Source organism: Dermacentor silvarum, chromosome 6 (genome assembly GCF_013339745.2).
Source record: "Dermacentor silvarum isolate Dsil-2018 chromosome 6, BIME_Dsil_1.4, whole genome shotgun sequence".
Classification (NCBI taxonomy): domain Eukaryota; kingdom Metazoa; phylum Arthropoda; class Arachnida; order Ixodida; family Ixodidae; genus Dermacentor; species Dermacentor silvarum.
This window is the reverse complement of record NC_051159.1, coordinates 143,106,951-143,124,808: the sequence shown is the minus strand read 5'-3', so window position 1 is coordinate 143,124,808 and position 17,858 is coordinate 143,106,951. Positions and strand designations below refer to the sequence as shown.

The 17,858-nt window shown below is 50.6% G+C and overlaps 1 long non-coding RNA gene across 1 annotated transcript in view; it reads left to right on the top strand.

Moving 5' to 3' along the window:
• The window catches only part of LOC119456120 (uncharacterized), an 84,280-nt gene extending 71,638 nt beyond the window's left edge, over positions 1-12,642 (top strand). The window contains exon 3 of the long non-coding RNA XR_007467572.1: positions 10,847-12,642. This is a non-coding gene — a long non-coding RNA (uncharacterized LOC119456120). The remainder of the gene's footprint in view (positions 1-10,846) is intronic.
• Positions 12,643-17,858: the final 5,216 nt, after the last annotated feature.

The following is a 17,858-nucleotide window of genomic DNA, read 5'->3' as shown; positions in this document are numbered from 1 at the left end:
TCATTTTTCACCATTCACACACCAGCTCCGCATCGTGAAGGACTCGAAATACTTGTCTCCTCTATGTCCAATGTCCTCGCGGGAAAAAAATGTCACTTCCGCTTGTGTGCGCGGCCATTTTGCGTTTAAGTCCGTCTATTAGCACTTCACGTTCTGTATGAAATTCAGTAGACCCTAACGAATAATGGTCAATGTGACCACGAGTTTGATCTTGTAGACAAATCGATGACGCGATAAGTCCTGTCTTGTGCCACCCCGCCGAGAGAGAGAGACAGAAGGGGAAAGGCAGGAAGGTTAACCAGAGGGGAAGCTCCGGTTTGCTACCCTACGGTGGGGAAAGAGGGGAGGTAAAGGGACAGGAAAGTAGAGGGAGAGGGAGCACAAATAAACAATCACAGTCGGTCACTGCCACCGCATACTGTATGACCCTGTGCGGATACGATGGAGGAGGGCGGCTTCGGTTTCGTTGGGTCCCTTACTCCCGTATTCAGAAATGCGCCATAAGTTGAAACCTATGCTCGACTTGATCTAGACGACGCCTGACGCAACGAGCATCTTTGGCACGTTCATGCCAGGAGTCATCTAGATCAAGTCAAGCTTGGGCTTTGGGTTAAGGCCCATTTCTTAGAACGGGGATTAGTCACACAAGGTCGGTACGGTTTTACACCATAAAAGGTGTAAGTGGGCCAACACAGCCTGCACTGGTTGAAGTCATTAAAGCTGCCTCTGTATGAAAGAAACAAGAAAATAATAAACTGCAATACCGCAATCGGAGAAAGACTCGTTTCAGGAATTACGCCGACCGCTGCGCTACATTTCTCGGCCGCCTCTAATCTATATCGTATACCATACTTTCAGATGTTACCAGAATAGGTATAACGAATAAACCGGCTAATTAAGTGCAGCTTTATTATGGCTTACAGTAAAATGTGTATCGAGCAGTGCAGTGATGAATTCAAGTAATTATTTTTCAAATTACTGTTCAACTTACACAACCATAAGAAGCAAGCAGATAACGAAGCCAAGGACATCATAGCAGTAATTATTTGTAGTTTCCTTAATTGAAATGTACAAATGCTAAGCTAAAGGGAAATAAAAGTGCACGAAAAACAACTTTAGCTGCTGGCTTCACAAGGTTGTGGCGAACAAAAATCGGGCCCCTCACTTCACATTCTCCTTGCTCAACTTGCCATGCACTTAATATGGACGAGTAAATATTTTCTGGTCTCCCGAAACCACAATGTAAGCGTCGTACTCACCTTGTACTTGACCAACTTCACACATCCCTGTGACTGTTGTTCGCGGCCCGCATCGATGAAATCAAAGGACCATATCAACTGCATCTAGCGCTACGGCTAATGCAATATCAGACTACTTCCTATAGCGCGGAGTCAGAATCCCGCTAAGCTGTGCAAGATGAAACAATGTTCGCCGCGTACTCGCTCAAATGCATTGCAAAATTTTGAACCAGAATCCCAAGTACTGCTGCAAGTAATCTCTTCCGCCTAACGGCCGCATTCAAAACCGCTGAAGGCTCCTATACGATTTAGATTTCTTATAACGCGATTAGGCAGTCGTTCCTAATCACCGGCTGCTTACAATCATTGCGATAAATTGCAGCTGTTGACCATAGAGCGGACCTGTGGCCTTTTCTAATATTAATCTAAAGGCAGCCGCTAGTGCGCTATTCTTAGAGCAGTGTCTATATTTCGCGTTTCCCGAGCTGAAAACATGTTACCGATTGCGTATAACAGGTTGAAGAGGCAACCTAATAGAACAATCTTTCATTAATAGTTCGGCTTGAGACGTGTGCATTGTAGTAGGCTTTGCTTGAAACTACTTAAATAGTATAAACTGTCAAAAAAAGAAAGAAACAAGGAAAAAGAAATACGAAAAAAAAAAAACGCAAGTACATTTTGAAGTACTCACTTTCGATAACGTCTTGCGGTAAAGCAGTGCACACAGGTACATCGCCTGTACGTGGTCCCATTCGCTTGAAAAAGTTAATGCTGGTATATAACTTACCTTAGAATATAATGTTGTGTACGCGGAGAAGGCATAAATCAATGAAGCAAGCAAGCAATCAGAGTTTATTGCAACAAGTGGCTTACATATGTTGATTATTACCGAGTTGAATTTCAGAACACACAAGCGTGTGTGTGTGTGTGTGTGTGTGTGTGTGTGTGTGTGTGTGTGTGTGTGTGTGTGTGTGTGTGTGTGTGTGTGTGTGTGTGTGTGTGTGTGTGTGTGTGTGTGTGTGTGTGTGTGTGTGGTTCAGAAATTAGCGTAGCTTGCACTAGAGGCGCAATGCTAAAGCGACAGTGGAGCTGATGGGTACCTAGCTAGTCCTGGCTTTTGGGCTAGGCTAAACACTACCAAGACACACCCAGCACTTCCGGAATTTATTCATTATTGATCGATTATCAATTAGCTGTTGATTGGCTATCACCACGTATTTGGGCTAGGCTAAGCACTACCAAGTCATCTCCAGCATTTCCCGGAATTTATTATTTGTCGACTATCGATGAGCTATTGAATGGCTATCCTAAGATTTGGGCCACGTATTTGAGCTAGGCTAAGCACTACCAACTCATCCCCAGCATTTTCCGGAATTTATTGATTATTAATCGATTACAGATAAGCTAATGATTGTCTATTGATGGGCTATCGCAAGGTATTGGCCTACGTATTTGGGCTAGGCTAAGCACTACCAAGCCATCCCCAGCAGTTTCCGGAATTTCCTGATTTATCGATTATCAATTAGCTACTGATTGGCTATCGATGACTGACTAAGCTTTAGTATTGCCAACCATGCTTATCTAGACTTAGCCAGGCTCAGATTCGCTAGTTCACAGGGGTATGTGCCATTGCGCTAGGACCCTTTCTGCACTACCGCCAGGATCGGCCCACATTTTCTGTTAACGCGCCACGGACTTACGGTCGGCTTAAATCGCTCCGCTTGTTAAAATAATAATAAGACGCGTAATCATAGCAACATGTATTATAGAATTCGATAATGCCACAATAGTACTGGCAATGCAATGGCAACACTAGGCATGTAATAGCAAATATATAACCACAATGTCCACGAAAGCAATAGGCGCTTGGCTACCATTCCGAGGTATGCCATAAAAAGGTCGTTTAGTGTTGCGCGTGTAAATGATTGACAGCCGTTTATGCTTTATCTTGAGGCAATGAGTCATAGAGAAGTGTCAGTGTCAATTAATGAAACTGCTCCACAGCTTGTTTCGATAACCGTGACCTGAGGTTGTGCAGGCGTGGATTGAGCGCTTCGATGCGTCTGGCGATACATGGCTACAATTCCGTTTCTTCGGTAGGTGCATGCCGGTTTTAAATGCGAATGCCACGCCGAGCACTAATGGAACCGTATAACACTACAGATTTCCGCAACTACATAGACCCCACTCCTGTATGCTCATCAATTTCGGCACCATTGTAACCTTTCAAGGACTCAAGTTACGATTGGAGCGAAGAATAGTGAATGTCGAAAGAACAGAATGGAAGTTGAACTAGTGAAATAAACTGCAGCAGAACTGATAGTTGGGCGAGTTGGTATCGTGTCCGTGTCGATTGTGTGCGCAAAAAGATTTCAATATGAATCAATAGTGAAATAAACGCTGTGTATAAGGACTGTACCCGACTGAGAACCATTGGCCCGTACATAGTTGTCTCGTGTCGACCTCGTCGGTTTGCTGACCAAGGATCACGCCGCTGCATCCGAGGTTGTAGGCTCGAATCCAAGAAGCCAGGTCGCCTCGTTCCGGGTGCGAACTAGATGACCCAAGTGAGCTCGCACCTCCACACTTGCTCGAAGACCTTGAATGACGTGCTTTGGATGCATATTAATCACAAGACAGAAGTTCACGCTGCCAAAACAGCTCGAAGGCACTCGCAAAAAAGCTTGAAATAAAAGGAAGGAAAAAAAAAGAAGAAAGTAAATGAATTAACAAATTAAAGTAAAGCAAACAGAGAGATAACTTTATTGCGCCTAGGTCCGGGCCGAAGTGACGTAGAAAGAGAAATAAGAAGTTACGACGTCATATATGCTACACGTAGGTCTAGTGAACGACTGGTAAAACATGCTCGAGGAAGAGGAAGAGGAAAAGGACGGCGTCTCTTACTCACTCAAATCGTGTCCTTGCATTGGTGAGTCGGCGTTAGTGAATTCTGACGAACCACGTCGCATTAGGAGCGGCGAAGACGTCTTCAGTGAAGTCTCGTAGTATTCTCGCCACTTATCATTTGCACTCCAAAAGATGCCTGGTTGTTCTCTATGCACTCCAGAGCACCTGATGAAGTACAATTAACTGGTGGCTGGGCCGCACACAAACCGATGTCGCCGTAGCGTTGTAGAGCCTTTTTTTCCTCGTTTTTATTTTCCTGTATAAGTACCATAACTGCCTGCGACCGTCATGCGGTATACAAACTTTACTGCTAAGCTGAAGAGGTGAAACTGATGCGAAAATCTAAACTGTCGATCAGCTTTCTCACTTTTGTTAGTACCTCGTTATCATCGTTTCTGCTTACTGTATTACTTCCCCATTTGTCTAATTTCCTTATCACGCCCTCCATCTCAATCTAATAAAATGCCCACCAGCCCCGCAGGTAGCAATGATGATGATATCTTCAACACACTTTATTCGCAGTTTCCTTCGCCGCGGGTGGATTTACAGTCGCCACTGGGCACCGTCTCGACTTCAACCACAGTCTCTACACTCCCTAGCCTCACCCGAACGAACCGGACTTAAGGCCGAAATCTTTGCTGTATGGCTCGATGAACTACGGCACGTTTTGTGTGTGCGGCGTCATTTTTTTTTTTCTCCTCCAGTAGGCGATGAGCTGACGTCCAACGGATTAGACTCGAGTGTTCGCTCCATCTCCAATTGGTTCCCTGTAAGAATAAAACTCACGTGCACGGCGGCGGGCCTCTTCTCTCCTTGTAGCGTGGTCACTGGACAAAGCTAAAAACAAATAGGCACTACACGAAGAAACACAAGAGAGCGCACGTATCGCGCGCCATACGGACGACCTTGACTGGGGCAGCTGGTTTTGCCCGTGGTCGCCTGCTTGCACGGATGTAACACGCCCGTGGTCGTCTCTCCTCTGGCTGCTCACCCGTTTTGTGAGGCGGCCAACTCCACCTGCTCGGCTGGAGACAAGATGGTCGGCGGTAAACTACGCCCGCTCTCAGCGGTAGCCAGTGTATTAATGCTGCTTCGAAACAAAGAGACCGCGCTGCTGTATAAACCGATGTAAGATTTCGAGCCTGGTACCACGAAATCGCCAATTCACTATACCTGTGCCCTGTGCGGCAGCCGAACGATCACTCAAATTCAAGTCCACGAGTGCCGACAGAAGCAACAAAGCGTTCCCAAGCAATGGCGCTGTATAGAGGTGCAGAGTTCACACATTTGATTACACCGGCGTCGCATGCGTGCATAAACGAAACGGTCTGCAACAAGACACGAGCTGCACAAATTCTAAAGGAGAAGCCCAGGCCTCGCGAAAACGGCGTCTCTGTGGGCGCATTGTGAAAGCTGGACGGACATAACCTAAGCAGCTTCAGCATCCCGTTTCTGCTGAAATCAATGGACATCGCCGACTCTTACCTCATTACACAGCCCGGTGGCAAGTGTACTGCGGATTCATTGCACCATGAGCGCAACGACAAATGGACTACAGGTGACATGTTGGCGTCGACGCCGATCGCACGCATGGCAGAAACTAGCGTAAGTCCTTACACGAGCAAAAAAAAAAAAAAAATGATTCGACGTTCCGGCAGCTGCTTTGCACCCGCTGACCACGTGAACGAAGTTAAATTGGACGCCGACGCAACAACTGCGCGAATGAAGAGGAACCTGCTTCGGTACGGAAAGATCCAAGCGCCCCTCTGTACAAAGCACCTGCGACCTTCGGGAAAACAGAAAAAGTCAGCCGTAGCAATGAAAACTAAAGCGTTCCGTGCATTCAGAGTCGAACCTCAATTTCCCCTGCATGTCAAGAACAGCTGGAATCACGAGGCACAGTCGAGCGAAGCGGAGGGCGGCGGCCTCACTTCTGTTGCTGTCGCAACCGTTTTGCGTGCGTACTGACAGGCGAAATAAAAAGGCGTCCCACGTAGAAAACCAAAGAAAAATGTCGGACGTGCGAGTAGCGGACGCAGATGGACAATTCTTTGCGCTCAATCTCTCTGGCGGGATTAAGTCAAAATTCAGCTCATCAGAAGCTCGATGAATGGAACGGTGGCGTCAGACAGGCCTATGGGCGTCCGCCCATCTGTAGTAAGGTATTCCCTACATAGTACCGGTTGTTAACGCGCTTAATACTGTACACTCTACAAAATAAAACAAAATAGTCAGGACCTTTTAGCGGATATCTCAAACCCATATGCGACGCATCTGACATTGTCTCAGTGGACCGCCATAACACAACCTACCGGATAGAAAAGTGAAATGCAGAGCCAACTCGACTCACAGCCAGGAAGTGAATGGCAAACACAATTTCCTTAGGACACACAACAGATTGATACGTGAAAATCAGAACCAACCGTTCGAATATATCAGTGACATGTCCATAGAAGGCGGAAGCTACTAACGAGCGAAAATATTCGCGCGCGCCTTCCGCCTGGAAGTACAGCAAACCCTAGGTCCATACGTACCAAAGGCAACCAGAATCGCAGTAACCGCACTTTCTCCTGGCCAACGGTGGGGGAAGAAAAACAAGATTGCAGTAAAGCCTTGAACGTTCCTAAAACGTTAGGAAATGTCGTGCCAAAGCGCTGCTGTTCCAACAACGCCGCGGGCGTTGCCACCTGGAGACCACGGGCGACAGTCGAGGGGCACCGCCTCCTTCCCTGCTGACCGAAGGACAGAGGGAACGGAATAGAGAGGGGAAAAAAAAGAAAGACAGAAGGAAAAGGAGCAGAATAGAAGGAAAACATAAAATCAAAGGAGGAACTAGAGGCAACAACGATTGTTAGTACAGAGGAGTGGGAGAGAAGAGAGACGTAAGGGTGAGAGGAGGAGCAAGAGCACATCCGTGTGATGTCGACGATGGATGAACGATCACCTGTCACTTACGTAACGCCGTCGCTGCGCATGCGTCGAGAGCGTGCAGATGGCGCCGAGGAAACGGCACACGCAGCCGGCCGTCCAAAGCGCAATAGCAGCCCTCAACCTCCTTCCACTCGCCCTCTTTCCCTCACAGTGTCGTCTAGATTAGAAGAAGCCGCTCGGCACACCTCCCTCCTCCAGACTTCCGCATTTCGCAGTCACTTACACCGCCTCTGGAGTCTGCCGCCGAAAATGGTTACCGCGATGATCACACGCGCGTCATACCGGTCGTAGCTAGAGCTGGACGCACTCGTGAGCGCATAAGGTGCCCGTCGCCGACTCTGGGCAGCTTTGTCTGAGGCCTAGGAAGAAGAAGAAGAAGAAGCAAGAGACGGGGCGAACGGCCGACCACGCGCGACCTCAAGACGCTGTTGTCCTGTTACAGCAGAACTCGACACGCCGCCAGCTCCTTACGACGTCACGCTGCAGCGCGTTTTAGTTATTGCGCGGAACGCTGCCGCCGTTCCCGGGCGAGTTTCCGCCGGAACGCATGGAAGAAGAGATCGCGGAATTCCAACGGTGCCGCGGCTACGAAAGAAGTAATCCAACGCTTCTTTAGCGGACAAAGAAAGAAAAAAAAAATATTGAGCACGTGACATTCGTTGCAGATTAGTAATGCCAATCGGAGGAGACGATCCTTATAACAGCCTCTAGCATACACGAAGATCTTTACTACGAGTAATCACACGTACAGTAATCCTGGAATAACAAGTACCTTGTTAGTCTTGCACAATTCGAGCGCAGGCCCCGCGTCTTTAAACACAAGGTCATTAAACCTATCTATTTCTTACGCTATTCCATCCTCTTCTCCATCATTGGGCCCTCGGCTGTTCTCCTTTGAGATCAAATCTTACCCATGCTTAACTACCGCTAAATCACCATTTATCAGTAGGCTGACTAAATACTCTCATGCCCCTCCATACAACCTCGCAAGCACTCGCACGCGGTCATACACGCGCACACACCCCTGCTAGGATATGACCTGGCCTGAAATGGATGAGGAAAAGGAGGAGAGGCGCAGAGGGAAACGGTAAGCAGAGGCGTTTTCTGCCTAAGAAGCTCCCAGTGCGAAGATGTCAGCAAGAAGATGCCGACAAGAAGGTCGCACCCTGTTGTGTTCACCGGGCATTCCACGTGGCTTTAACATCGGCAGCATCGGGCCCAGCGGTCGCGTATTACACGCACACGGGTTGCGACCTCTCTCCGGTCCGACTGTATTTGCACACAATGTAAACGCCGTCGCCGCGCGATCAGCGGCGCGTGGTTCGCGCCGTCACGGCCCCGCGATCACCCGATATGGATTTCGGCATCGCCACCGCTTGTACCTACATGCCTCCGGACAAGCAAGCACAGTGTAGCGTGAAAGCCCCGCCACTGCTGCTACTGTTGCTACTGCAATCGGACGTGGACGAAAACCACACGTACCGCTCTACAAGAGAACGCGGGGAGAAAAACGGTTCCGGCTCGAAAAGGTGCTCGAATATTGGCTACGGGAGGATCGTTAGTGGGCAGGATGTGCACGCAACGCCGTTCAGCCAATAAAGTCAACAGAAAGAAAGAAAGGAAGAAAAAGAGAGAGAAGAGAGGTGAGGGGGATCAGGATGTATTGTTGCAGCGCGCCCGCACAGTAGTGTACACATCTATGCGACGGGCAAGCGACCATCCGTTGCGTTTCGGTCACCCAACGAACGCGTGCCAAGATAATTAGCCGGCGTCGATTAATTGCGAGTGGCAGCCCATTGTTGTTTCTTTCGCTTTCTTATTTTCTTGCCTGCGTGTTGCGATGTCGTAACTGAGACCACGCCGTTTGCCCGCGGCGCTATGCAAATGAGCAGTGAGTGGGAAAACAAGCTGGAGGAAATCGCAACGCCACATTCCTCGGAACTCTCGCGCACAGATTGTTCTGTTGGAACAGGTCAAGCATCACGTACAGGAAGGACTCATCTCGCAAGAGAGGTTGATTTCCGATCAACACGACCACGTAAGACTTAAGACAAAACTGTAACAAGTGTGTACGTTATACTAATGACCACGCGTCAAGACAGTGGAAAAAGAGAACCTGCAGGCTCTGCAGCCTGTGGGGTGCCGAGCGATTGTGTTGGAATGACCACTTTGTGTGAAGTGAACGACGTTCTAGATGCGGTGCCATCCAAACTTGTCAAGTACACTAACCCATTTGTTCAATAGGCAGGTCATCTACTGAAGATTTCTTCGAAGTGAATTTATATGATAGATAGCTACTTCACACTATACCGTTTATAACTGTATAAAACCATGGCTTACAGTTCAGTTACCTATTAGCTACAGGACATCTTTAGACTGCGCACAGACAAAGGGAAGAATCTAAACGGAGGCAAAGTGATTAACAGTGATAGAACAATGACTGTCGCTTGCTTTAGCGACATTCCTTGTACGGCCACTGTTAATCACTTCGAAGTTGCCATCTTCCTGTGAACCGCTCCCTCGTAAACGAAGGCAAAGTTATACGTAATAAAATGTCTGGCTAAATCTATTTTATATGATTGCACAATTGACAATCGTTCCAATGTTCTCTCAGCTGGCAAAGCCTCCAAGGATTTCCCGGTGGGCCGCGGCACGCGAGGAGCCGGTGTCACGCGATTTCCCGATTCATTTCAGTCGCGCCGAGCCCGCCATGACGCAGCACGAACGAGTACGGCGCGTCATTACGAGAGGTGATGAGTGAAACAAAACAGCGCCAAAATCAGCGCGCTTTGTCTCCGCGAAGGCATTCGGAAGCTGACAGAAGAATAAGCATCGTGTGCTATTCTCACTCCTTCTAGTGGCGTGACCAAGATGAACGAGCGGTTAACGAGCGAATCGTGTCTGCTACCACAGAACGCAAAACGGACTTGTTCGTTCTGGTCATGTATCTGCTAGCACGGGTGCTCTTGAGAAAGAAGCCCACAGCTGCCAGTGTATATAAGTGTGCTTTGAGAAAGAATAAGGCTTCGGGCTCGGCTTTAGCGGAGCAGCTTCCTCTTTTTTCCCCCTTCGATCTCTAGCAAGCCCACGATGCCAACATCGGCGTCTGCCGATGGTGCCGATATGGTCCACTCTCAGCAATGATTGGTTCTATCCATTCCAGTTTTATGCCTTTGTGAGCCTTGTCTGAATCGCATGCGATATCTTTAACAGCACTGTACTACTCTCACGAGCACGACCAATTTTGTTAATCTGGAAACTGTGACCAACTGATAGCTTCCGGAGCCTACATCTTGGCCATGCTCGCGAACGCGAAGGCCGAGCGCCACCGGCTAAATTTAGATCCCCCTCTTACAGTGTGGGAAACATGCGTGCATCAAAGCCATCCGGTCTACTGGACGGACCAACGGAATACTGCTACTCGTACTAGCATTAGTACCTTGCAGGAAAAGCTAGTTGGCAACTTTCTGGATGCCTTATCGTTGGTGCGACAAACGTTGGATCAGGTGGATTTTTTACGCTCATATGCTTCGCTCTTCAATCGCGCACCGAACTTGTGGGATGCTACTATGAAATCAGGGTCGCCACAGGTGGGCGTCGAACCAGCAACAAACAGCAACATTCGGCGCGGCCGATAAATGGGTGATAGAGGGAGCGGGTTGAGATCGAGACCAGCGGCGGCGGAGGCGGTCGTGGACGGGATTCTGTATTGGCGCGCGCGTTTCTCTCTCCTTTTTTTTATTTTTTTTTTTTTTCTCACGGCAGCGCAGCCACGCCGTCTCGAGACTGCGCCTTCATCACCGGCGGCCAGGAGGAGAGAGAGACGGTGGTTGGTGGCTGCCGACTGGCACAAAGGGAGTCGACGACGAACGGAAAAAGCGATGCAGCGCCAAGCCAGACAGGGAGGAGAGAATGGCGGCGAGGGTCTGGGCCGGTCTGGCACCTCGGGGCGGCGAGCGTGTGTGTGTGTGTGTATGTGTGTGCGTGCAGCTACAGCGACGGGGCCAGCATCCCAGACGGCCTGACCTCGGCGCCTTGGACGCCTTCCCAGAAGACGGCAATGGCGGCACGAACGGGTTAAAATAGGACCGACGGCGCGGGGTGCCCACGCCGCCGCCGCCGCCGACGACGACGACCGGAGCAGAGAGTGAGACGGCAAGCGACGGCACCACAGCGATGAAGGGCAAGAAGAACAAGAATAATATTGAGATGACGGCGCAGTGGCCATCTTCTTCGCACAAGGTGGCTCTGGCGAGCAGCACATATAGCAAGGAGTCTCTGGGCATTATTAAAAGTGAACCGCATGTGTCGCCTGACCACGCTCTTGCGCACTCTTGAGGACGTACAAGACGTCTCCAAGTTCCGTTTCATGTTCGTATGAGCAGCGCAGGAAGAATGCGTTAAAAATGTAACTCGGGTGGGTTTTACACAAGAAGTGCGAATGGCCGCTTCCGTTATAAGCTTTGCGAGAGATCGCTGCCATTGCTTTCGATGACTAGTAGCCGGAGGTAACCTGCCACTTCGATCGCATGATCACCGCCGCCTTTGGTCAACGCGTGGTCACTCTACATTTCCGGACACTGCGCGTGCCATCATAATACAGCAGCGGCATATCTCAAATCGGAACGAGGTTGAATTCGACAAAGAGGCACCTCCCGCCGCCTATTCCTGCTGCACCGAACAGCAGATCACGCAGTCGACAGCTAACCCTTTCGCGGCGAAGTCGAGCGCCTGACGCTGTCCCACCTTTTTTCCGCCTCTCTTGAGGGACAGATCGGACAGGTCGCAGTATCGGGCGCAAGCAAGCTCGGTCATAGCGGCGGCGGCAGGTCGCAGTTCCAAACAATGCGGCCGGTCAGCAGCAGCAGCAAGAGCGCGAGAAGCGGCAACAGCAGCGAAAAAAAAACGACACTGATCAGCCTGCGTGCGCACACGTACACACGGACTGGAAGACCCTGAACGAAAACATGCGGCCTCCTTACGCGGTGTACGCTTGCCCTACATTCTTTTCGGCGGCGAGAGGGGGACACAGCACGCGCCGTTCTAGTTTGCGACTGGTTATGCGACCAAGGCGACGACGCTGCGGCCCCGAGTAGCTGGCACTGCAGCAGCGCTATAGTATGCCATTACACTGTATCCGCGTCTTACATGTTCGTGCTCTATAGGGCACGTGTGTGTGCGTGCGTGCGTTTCAGTAAGGCCGCCAGCTGCCCTTCCTCCTGTGCAAACACAGTGCGCAATGCCACTTCCAAGTGTAGGGTGCAGACAAACTTCTAAAAGAAGCAGTTCATGTTCTGGTCATGTTCTACAAATGCCTCGACAGCTTTACGCCATCGCTGTCGCTATCTCTTCTAATTTGCAGGTGCGCCCTCGCAACAAACTCCAGTTGCGCAACAACAGGAATCCCAAGCTTTCTCTTCGGGGCTGTCTCAAAAGCTTGCACATTGGATCTTCGTATTTCATCCGCTGCAAACAGTAGACGGGGAGGGGTCTCGACTGCCAGCTTATAACCGTACATCCTACGCACCCGCGGAGATATTAAGCGCACGGCGCGAGCATCAAAGGTGCGGGCGTTGGAAAGTACCTTCGTATTTCTGTCCTTCGCGCTCGGGTCGCCCAAGGCAAACAGCGGCGCGTTTCCACACCTTACTGGGAGACTACAGAGCGCGGCCACATTGAGGTCCGATGGGTGTTTCCCCTTCTTGAGCACGAGTCCCGTGCACGTACGCCTGAACGTAACGGGAGGCACACGTATATACGCGGCCTCGTCCCATAAATAAACCCACGGAACATGACATTCGCTTAGGCTGAGCGCGCCAGCGGAAGTGCGAATGCAGCCTTTCCTTCACTCGAGCAGTATTCTTATTTTTGTTTCGCGCGTTCTCGTTCTTCCACCACTGGCTCGTTTCCCCTCCACGCCTGTCTACATAGTGCTCGAACGGGCCGCCGTCCGGCGCCTGGCTACGCCGTTGCGCAAGAAGGCGCTTTATTGCCTGCCCCGTCGTCTGGCTCGCCAGCAAGCCTGCCAACCTGCGACAACGCCGAGACCTAGTATGATGTATAGTGCGGCCCGCATCTGCGAGTCAAATGAATCGTCGCTGCGCGCTGAGGACGGCAGCCAGGGGGCGCTGAGAACGGTAGAAGGGGGCACGGTGGCGAGGGAGATAGCCGCCGCCATTTTGCAGTGCGAGGGGCTTTCCGACGGCGCTTGCAACGGCAGCCTCTCGCTCGCTCCCACAATACCGCCGGCGTCCACGTCGAGGTTACGCTCTACGTTCGCGTTCAAGGTCGGCGGGGATCATCGCTTTCCGTCCCTCGTGGAGCCGCATCTGTCAGCGCTTTCGAAACGCCGCCTTCAGCCGTCCGCATTCAGCCGCACTCGACAGTCTTACGCTGTGCTCTGACCAACTTTATTGCATGCCTCTGTTTATCACATGGAGCTATTACACGCCACTCCAGACAAGTATATACTCTTAGAAAATCTAAAGGGTATAGCGTATCTGCTCCAGTCTTGCGTGTGGACGCGTGTGGAAAGCGTGTTGCACTTTGCCGCCTTGGCACCGCCTCGAAAATCATTTACGGATGCCTGACGAACGCGGACGAAACAACCTCTCATGCTATCTCTTCCGATTTTGGTCCGGGTTGTCCTGGCGCCAATTCTGTTTACAAACAAGTGCCGGGAGTGTGAACACTTCGCTACTATCACAGCTTGCTTTACGACGAACAGGACAACTCTCCACCAAAGGCAGATGGCGTTCTTTGCAATCAAACAACGCAAATGAAATAACATTAATTCGGCAGAACTGTTAAAAGGTGCAACGGGATTAAATAGAAGTGCAGAAAAGCGAACCGGCGTCAGTGTAGCCAATGGCAGAATGCATTCCGCTGATATGCGGAAGGTTACAAGTATCCATCTACTGAGAAAGACAAGAATCGCCAGCCGCCCTTACGCGATCGCGCAACCGAAGCCGAAAATGCAAGCTACCGTCGGCGAGAGAGACGAAGCCGTCACGGCGACCACTTCACTGAATGCATCGGCATACGTGCTTCCTGCCAAGCGATAGGTGCTGCAATGGCGACAGTCGGACAGCACAGACCTGTCTCGAAAGAGTTACAACGTACGAACGGGTCCCGTTTGCTGGGCGCGCTGACAACGTATCGTATCGCTCTGCACCCGAAGGCATGGGCGAGAGGGCTGAATGCTCGAAGACCGAGGCGGTCGCCTGCGAGTTGTTTGTCCAGCCGTCAGGTCGACTCACGACACGCACGCACGAGGAAGCAAGAACGACACGCACGCACGAGTTTCACGCTCCCCGCTAGCTTGAACGTCCAACGAACATGACGAGGTCGCGAGCTCCGAATTCCTCCACGTCGTCGTTCAGAGTCGGATGCCTCTAAGACGTCTAAATCTAATGGAAGGCGGGATATCAATACACTTCAGTGCGCGAGGTGTGCTCATTACAATTGCGCATGCGGTCGACATTCCCTGACGGAATCGGAGCTGAACCATATCAAGTTCAAATTGGTACATTACTTATCCGCTTGTTTAGTCTCCTAGCTATGTCTTCACTTTGATACCACACAGCTGCAGTTTCGGGACGCGAAATAGAGCCATCTCGTAATAGTTCTTTTAATCCTTTCTCATTGGCATTCATTTTCTCTCCAGAATCTGTCATCTAATACGTTCGCAGCTGATCTCCAATTTACGACGTAATCCAATCTTTCCGATAGGTTTCCCAGCAACGCTGTTGCGTACTCTGAACTACTGTCACAGCTGTAGTTACACTCAATCATTTTACGCTTAAAGACGCATCTGCGTGAAAGAACTGTCGTTCACTACGTGCCACTTTTCAGCAGCATACCGTCTTTTTGCACTCACGGGCAATCGCCTCAAAAAGCGTGCATTTTGGCACGTCAACGGAAAGGTGTATCACGGCTGTCCTCTGTCGAAAAGCACCGGCCATCGCTGCTATATACAGTCAGACGGCAAGCAGAAAGAAGCCGGCTGCACTGTGCGCGTTGTATTCGGGGCAATGCGACGGCCGAAGAAGAAGAAGCGAACGAGGTGAACGGCCCGACAGTCACTGCCCTACGCGGGACGAGTCGTCACAAGCGCGCAAACGCTCACGTGGTCGCCGCGCGAGCGGCTCTGCTAATGGAGTCGTCACGAACGCCAGCGCCCGCGCCCGACGCGGCAGACCACGGTGACTGCAGCCGCCACGAACACTCGGGGGTCGTGCTGAGCACCGCGGGCTAAGCGAAGCGGCGGTGACCCCAGCAGCGCGGCTCGACTCGCTCGAAAAAAAAAAAAAAAAAAAAAAAAAAAAAAAAAGACGGCACGCTGGCGTGGACAATGCGGCGGCGACGTCGAATGCGTGATATACGGGCCCGTATATGTGAACGAACGCGAGCGCTCACGGTGTGACGGGGGCCGTCGCGCCGCGCCAGCCTTATGAATGCGCGCGCAGGAAGAGAAACAGCGACACTCGAGCATTTCTAATGCGAAGAAGGGGGAGGGGAAAAAAAGAAGTAGAAAGGGACGCCCGAAATGGAAGCCTGGTGCGTTGCCCTCGCGGGTCACCTTCCTTCTTTGACTAAGCTTATATACTCTGCATTAATGCTGCGGGTTCTCGGCCCAAGATCTTCCTCCCGAAGAGAGAAGTACTCTCGAATGTATTTCCGAAATCAGAGTACACACGTTGTGAGGGCGACGATATCAGACGACGGGTTGTCCGCTAAAAAGTTCGGAACGGTAAACGGGATTTTAGTAATTGCTTGAGAATTACGTTCGAGGCAACTGCCTGCTGTTTGCCCGCTGGCGGGATGAATCTAATACAAATGCGCTTTCTCACTGACTGTTTCAGCCAATATTCAAGTGCAACATTTTAAACCGTGAGATTGTATGAGCACGGCTGGGACTGTAGGGCTGCCTCAACGGAGTGCTTACACTTTTACTCGCATCAGTTTATATTTATAGAGGGAAGACCTGCCTTAAGAAGCTATTATACTATGGAAATCATGTTTTTGAAAATACTTCATAAATGTACAGTAACGCGAAAAGGTGCACAGGCATTACACCCTTGCTAACTCGTTTTCAGCAGTGCTCGTCTTTAATTATGTCAGCGGAGTGCGCTGAGAAAAACAGCGCAGAATCGTGCGTTTTTTTCCCACAGAAGCTTCCCTCTAGTATACAGGTGCAAGTACTCTCGTGCCAGGAAAAGGTTCAGAGTGATATGATTTCACTGTAACCGCCGTTTACTTCTTCACACCCGAGTCCGACTAGCAGGTGGAAATGAATTCGGTGCGAGGACAGTAACTGTACTCAGGCAAAGAAAATTTCTACATTAAGACAACTTCGTTGTAAACGGGTTTGCGCTATAACCGAGTACTACACCCTTTCCACTGCCCCCATAAACAATAAAAAGGAGGAGGGTGCGCTAGAACATTCTAGGTAGCGGTATCAGTAACTGACGACCGACGGCACAAATGTAACGAGCGTGGGCCACGTCTGAGTATGGGATCCTGGCAGAAGGTCTTCGATCGCGTCCACTTCGTTATAACCGGCGCTTTGTCTCAGCGAACTGTACGCGCGCCCTGTGCGTCAGTCCGAGCGGGCGACCCGATGTCGGCTCCTCTCGGCGACGGTCGATATCCGCTACCCTCCGCCCGATCACGAGACCTTCCTTCCTCCCCCCCTACCACCTTTCTCTCAAACTCGGTGCGCGACGTGAGTGCAAAGCTGCTGCGACGCATAGAGAGGGAGCACAAACACCTACGTACGCACGTGTACTGCGTCGCGCGCTTCTGGGAACCGGAGTCGCAAATAAAAGCCCGCCTCCGCGGCAACCGCCCGTCGACGCGTGACCCCGAGCACGTCGCTCGCGCGCGAGGGCCGCCCGTCACGCCGTAATGGAGTGACGAAAGGACCCGCTCCTGTTGCGTCACGACAGCGCGGCCCTTTCCTTTTAGCGAAGCGATCCGGTGAGCCACCGCGTGCACGCGCTCATTAACTGCTTAGCCGAATGAAGTGCCACAGAAGGCTAGCGCTCGTTCCCGAAACGTAGTCGGCTGGGCCATATACGTTCTCAACTGTCCCGCACGTTTCGCCTGGTGTCACTCCTTGCTTTCTTTTTACTGTTTTTTTTTTGTTCTTTACTCTTAACGCCAATATTGAATAGATCGCCGCCACTGCTGGAGCAAACCCCGCGAAACTTGCGGACTGCCGTATACCCAAACCACACTTACTACCTTCTTTGAGCGGGCTAGATTTCGAAAGGTAAACCCGTCGCAAATCGGGAGGCTTAGATGTCCACGAGGTCTGTCACTGAACACAATGAACAACACGTTTACAGCTTACATTTTTATCTCTGCGTCGACTGATACGGCGCCGCAAATATGACAGCTCCTTTCTCTTTCTTTGACGTCATTACTACCAAGTAACGTCACAGAGGCCGAGACGAAAGGGAGCCCAATCGGTCTGTATGTGGAGCTAGATTGAAAGTATAGTGGCATATTTTACGGCTTTTAAGGGAAGGAGGCTAGACTGTGATATAGGAACTACACTGCAGCAGCTCTATTGAAAGTATATGGCACATTATACGGTTTTTCAAGAGGAGAAGGAGAGGCTGCGATATAGAAACTACATCACAAGGATAACGGGAAAAGAAGAGTGAGAGCGGAAGAAACAGGAAAAAAAAAAAAAAAAAAGAAAGGAAACGCTAGCGACGACCGGGAAGGAGCAGACAAGCACTAAGTTGCGCACTGCGTGGAAGAAGCCCCGGA